General features: G+C 46.8%; 1 pseudogene; it reads left to right on the top strand.

The window, feature by feature from the left end:
• Positions 1 to 667: 667 nt before the first annotated feature.
• LOC149333890 (uncharacterized) lies at positions 668 to 4521 on the top strand (annotated as a pseudogene).
• Positions 4522 to 6058: the final 1537 nt, after the last annotated feature.

The following is a 6058-nucleotide window of genomic DNA, read 5'->3' as shown; positions in this document are numbered from 1 at the left end:
GGATGCTAGTAAGCAATTATTCTCGCAGGAGCAGAAAAGCGTCTTGTGCCGAAAGCCCTGGCCTGAACCCAACTATAGGGGGGGGGGGGAGAAATCATTGTCTTCAGTGCAATTTTGGAGGCAGGTGTGGATGACCCGTTCATTGAGTTTAGGAAACCTAGGCGCTCCGCGATGAACCATTCGATGAACGCGGCGTCAGGTAATGTTTCAGGTTTTTCCGATGCGAGCGCCTAATCGTGGCAGGCGCCTCATTCATCGCCGCAGGTGTACTTCTGCCGATCGCCGAGAAGCGGCGCTCTCAGCTGTGACGAAAAGTGCGACGATCGGCATCCATTGATCTTGGCGCCCATGATATAGTGCCTAGAATATACTGGCTAGTGTGATGAGCACGCGCCCCGCTCTAGGTCAGGGTGTGGCTCCTCGCGTGATGCCTGCCCGCTATTCTCAACAGAGGGCGCTGCTCGTCGGGAGGGTGCCATAGTCGCAGTGGAGCTAGCGCGCGTGGCCGTCGGCTTTGGCGTGTGTTGGAGCTTTCCACGTGTTTTTTTAGCGGCTTTTTTGTGGCTTTCCTGCTTCTGTACGTGTCTAGTGGCTGCTCTGTCATCAAGCTTGAAGTTTCGGAAACTGTTTCGCAAGGCCGCGAAACAAATGCCACTGGAGCAGGATGATGTCAAAGCCAAAGCGGCAATGCAAAAAAAGACTTGTTTCGTGCCGCTTTGTCGGAATGGTTACAAGTTCAACAAAGAGTATGTCTCGATGTTTACTGCCCCAAACGACCCTGCGAGACTCGCGGAGTGGGAAAGAAAAATGAAGAGAGCGGACAGAAAGTTAACGCCGTCAGCTGTGGTATGCGAACAACACTTCGAAGACATCTGCATCGAGCGCTCGTTCACGGTGACAGTCAAAGGTGTTAATGAAATTATTCGACAGGAACCCGGTCTAAAACCTGATGCTGTACATACTGTTTTTGAAAACTACCCTCCATACCTTGTACCCCAGACGGCACCAAAAATGAAGGAAAGAAACTTATGCGATCAGACAACCAGCTCGTAAAGCCCATAAGCGGGATGCAGGGAATGGACTCGGCCAACGGGGCACGTAAATCAACGAGAGCTCCTGTTCTCTTGAAGAAGGCTTTCAAGACTCTGAAGACTGCTCCGGTTCCAGTGAAGCGGGTATTGTGGGTGACTCTGCAACACTACACACAAATAAACACCACGAAGGCCGTCATCCGTTTGAGGACATTCTCGTTCCAGTTACATAGATGCGGATACCTACCGTAGGCGACAGCCTAGCTTATGCTTGCTGCGAATCACAAGAAAATGATTTTCTCAATTTTTTCTTTGAAAGAATGGTCAGGTTTGGAAAGCCTTCAGTTGACGAAGGTTTGGTCGTGGCCGCTCTTTATTTGAGAGGCTGAGAGGAAGGCAAGAAAGCTGTCAGGACACGGAATGAGGCGGAATCTTTGCATGCAGATGTTAATAAGGAATACTTGTGTGGTGGCTGCGGTATGAAGCCTACCTCAACAAAGCATACTTCATACCGGGCTATGTACTTTGCCGAGAGGTGCCTCCTCACAACTCCGTCCAAAAGGGAATCATGTGTGCATTGCAAATACAACGTAAACTTGCACAAAATCAAGCGCTAAGAACAAGGAAAAAAAGTACATGCCATGAAAAGAAAAAGTCTAAGAACATAACTCGCAATTTGGCCAAAACGCTAAGGAGGCTCACCAGAGCGCAAGCACAAATTTCCCAAATCAAAGAGCGAAACGAAGCACAAAGTCAACAGGAATTTTAGAAACGAATCCGAGCACTCTCTCGCAAGCAGCAGCTGGCTGTAAAGAACTGTTTTCTTGCTGCCAGGAGAAAATCAACGAGAGGCATGAAGTACGATGATAAGTGGATCATCGAGTGCCTTCTGATGAGGATGCGGAGCCCAAGGCGTTATGAGCCCCTAAGATGAGAAGGAATAATGTTTCTGCAGGGACGCTCTTGTTTACAAAAATACCTTCAGTGTTTTAAGGGTGGCTTTGACGACAATGCAAATATTTTCACAGCTTTGCGGGAGAAGTCTAAAAGCATGGACACATTCAGCTGCCATGGATGTCTTGTTATCGGCGAGGTCAAGTTGTAAGAAAACCTGAATGTAAAGTCATCAGGTGAGTTGTCTTTTACGTTCATGCAGCTAGCGTGACATCCAATAAGCATTGTTTTTGATGAGTTTAAAGCGCCCGGTGTGTCTGTTTTGCAATTCAGGTGCGATCGGAAGATTTGTCGACCTCGGTGGCCACATACCTGGCGAATGCAAGGGAGTTTTGGCCAACCATGGAATGGTTGCATTGTTTCAGCCGTATACTGCTAAGATTTTTTTAATTCGTAGGCTTGCCATGTGGCATAGGGTGAGGCTGTCTTTTAACTTAAAGGTAGTCATGCAGTCTGTTTCCTTCAAGGAACGGGAGCAAGCTCCGGCTCTTAATATTGTTCATTAGCCAAAGTGTAAATGTTCCTGCTTTGTAGCCGACTGTCCAACTTCTTCCAATCGTCTTATTCTTGGCGGCTGCATTCCAGGGCATGTCCATAAAAGGTGGCGAAGATCCACCTCGGCAGCTGGCCTTGGACACTTAGGGCATGTGCTCTGCACTGCATCCTCTTCAGAGCCCCATCGGCACCACCTAACCTAACCTAAACTCACAACTTGTTGCAAAAAGTGATAATATCATGAATAGTTTTGCCTCAAGCCAAACTCTTCTTTTTATAGGCAGCTGGACACAAATACTTGGTGTCTTTGCTTCAAGAGGAAATGTGAAAGCAGCTACGCTAGCCAAAATAATTTCGGAGAGTATTGTGCTTTCCCAAAAACCTGGCTTGTACGTCGACTCAGTCACCTGTGATGGTGCGAGTTGGAATGGAAGCATGTGGCGGCGTTTTGGAATCCAAGGTAGGATTATGACAATACAATTATAGTCCACTTCTGTAAAAAGCATATCAGTGAATTATCTTCTTTTTTTGTGCCTGTTGAATGTCGCATAGTATTAAAATTACTTTGGATAGCATGTTGAATATGGTCGTTTGTAGTGCTTAGATATCAACTAATTCACATTCTCTATTGCTTCCATAGGATAAGCTGGCCATATCAAGTCCAGCTCTAATCATCCAGTGGACACAAACAGGAAACTGTTTTTCGTGTCAGACTTTCCGCATTTACTTAAAAATGTCCGGAATGCATTTGCTTCCAAAGGGTACCTCACACCCGGTGGCCATGTTCATAGTGGGATCATTCAGGCTGGTTTAAATGCGGACTGTGAAAATGTCACTATTAAGTCAATGTCGAAGATAACAGATATGCACATAAGACCCAATAATTTCGAAAACAGGAACGTCGACATCGCATTTCAACTTTTTGGAGATGAGGTAATTAAGGGGCTTTTTTTGCACCGGAGGCATGTGGAAACTATATACACTCAGGTGCAACCAACAGAGCACTTTGTCAAGCTAATCAATCGTTTGATACGAGTAATGACCTCCACCGTAGCTAACCGTGCACTCAAGCCAGGCAGCCCAGATATGTATTTCTTGGAAGACTTTTTGGGATATCTGGACAAGTGGGAAGAACATGCCAAACCAGCTGTAGGTGGCTTTCTATCTCAAAGTATGGCTGCTGAGTTAAGAGTGACCATAAAAAGCACCCTAGGCTTGATTTCCTACTTAACACTAGTGTGGGTTTCAAGTATTTATTGACATCCCGTTTAAGCCAAGACAAATTAGAAAACCTCTTTGGAATCATTAGGCAATCATTGGGATGTAACGATCATCCAACTGTCTCGCAGTTCCTGGTCACAGTTAATTGGATGGCATTTTATAACCTTTCCAAGTCGCCACAATGAGGCAACTGCTCCCAGGATGTTGTCCAAGCACAGTTGAATCCAAGCGACGCCAAGAGAAATCTGTTAAGCAAGTTTTAGATTCAATGATCAGCTTAATGGACCGAGGAAGGGGCGATGAGGCCGAGGATATAATTGACACTGTGGTTTCAGAAGGGGACCATACAGGATATACGGAAAGGAAAAGCAACAGCGCCCTACTTTACTATGTAGCGGGCTATGGGGCAAAGAAAATGGTTGCAAAAACAGTTTGCCCCAGTTCTGCTCCTGACTTGTGCATAAGCAATGCTGAAGCAAGTGCAAATGCGGATGCCTATTTCACTACCCACTTTGATAACGGCGGGCTCATTTACCCAAGTGACGCTTCATCGAATGCTCTAAAGCTTATGAAAGATAGCTTTACATCATTTTTCAGCAAGAACAAGTTGCGCATGGAAAGCTTGCCTGAGTTTGCCAGCCTTTTACATTCCCTAACGTTTCCAACTCTTGGGCTCCCTCAGCACGGGAAGCAAACGCTGTCAGCTGTACTAAGGTTTTATGTTCTGTTGAGGTTTAGATTTTTCGTGAAGGGTCTTAACAAGGTAAGAGAAGGACAGCGAGAGCGACTAAAACTGCTCAAGCTGCGCCACTGCAATTGAATACGCGCTTTTTCGTACTTTCTGTTGGCCGAAACATTACCCCCACTCGCACTTCCCCTTTGATTAAACATGCTGCATTCATTCTATTAAACCGAATTGTGTGTTTTGTGAAGCGTGTTTTTTTTTTAGTTTGAATTCCATCAACCGCTTACGCTCGCGTGTGCTTACATTTGGTTAGCGTTTGTCTTGGTTAGCCCTTTCCAAAGCTCAGCGGCGCGACGCGTGCGAGAAACCGGCTCGCCCCGACGCGCGGGCTCACCCTACGTCCTCTCGCACCACAGCGCCGCTATGCGGCCGCCACAGCAGGCATCAAATCGGATGCCACCCCGCCGCCCGCGCTCAGCACACTAGCCAGTATATTCTAGGCACTGCACCGATGACCAGGCATTTAAAATATTGGAGGTTATGGCTGCTCATAGACGCAGTACGTGAGCAACCGGTACACAAGGTAAGCATTTCTGCGAGAAAATCGTTCAAACAGGTGCTGCGGGTTCGTCATGGTTATGTTTGAATACCTTACCGACAGCTATAGCCGGCAGGTGGCAGACTGCAACTGGGTAGACCATAGACTGATTTAGTTCTCCTTACTACCAACAGGAAGCAATTCGCGCACTTAGAATAGAAGCTGCCACAGCAGAGCCTACCACAAACGTCGGCGATCACGCTGCGGAGTTCGTTAACAAGCACTCAGTATCGTCAGCACAGCGCGCTGTATGATGACAATGGATCCTGAAATCTGTCAATCAGGTATGCTGTTATATAAAATGCGCTGGAGTCCAACTGCTGCTCGGATCATTTTCAGAATTCTCTGGAGCCTACGAGTTCGCTTCCCGACAAGGCACAAAACACTGAAGGCTACACGCTCGCGTTATCATCGCAGATGTGTACATCAGTGAGTCCGGTCCCCAGTTTCCTCTGCAGTCTTGGGCTACCCTCTGTAACTTCACGTTTTTCCTTTCCCAATCAAGTAGCCTATTGTAGCGTACGACTACTTAACAACGAGACGCAGATCCACGCGATCCAACCATAGAGTTTCGCAAGATTACCGAGAGGGAACGCGAACGCCATCACCTTTACAAGTTTCTTAAAAAAGCGCTTTATTGCCGGGAATACGAGGTTTCTATTTTCGTCGAGTACATTTTGGCCGGAAAAGTGTATTCTGCCTCGAAATCGCCAGCTCCTCCACAAGGCTATCGTCTGTGTGCGGATGAATTTAATTTAGTAGTGCGCTTTTCACTTCTGTTAACAAATTCAAATCAAGTGTTACACTGGTGAAGAAACTTTCCCCCATTTCTTAGAGGTCTCCCACGTGAAGAATCGTATTGGTATTCCTAAGCCACACATTATGCCCAACAATTCCCAAGCGAAATACGAGGGCTCATCTTGGCGGCATCTTGCAACTCTCCACGGTGAATGAAGTGTAGAACCGCTAGCTTTCTTGATTGGTATGATATGGAAATGTATACATAGTTCCAAGAGTCGGGGTCGAAATAGCGGATGGCTGAGGCAGCCTGCACAAGTCTATAAAGAGTAGCGC

This window comes from Amblyomma mixtum, chromosome 8, assembly GCF_055824585.1.
Source record: "Amblyomma mixtum isolate Tamu chromosome 8, ASM5582458v1, whole genome shotgun sequence".
Taxonomy (NCBI): Eukaryota; Metazoa; Arthropoda; class Arachnida; order Ixodida; family Ixodidae; genus Amblyomma; species Amblyomma mixtum.
This window is presented reverse-complemented; position numbering and strand designations above follow the sequence as displayed.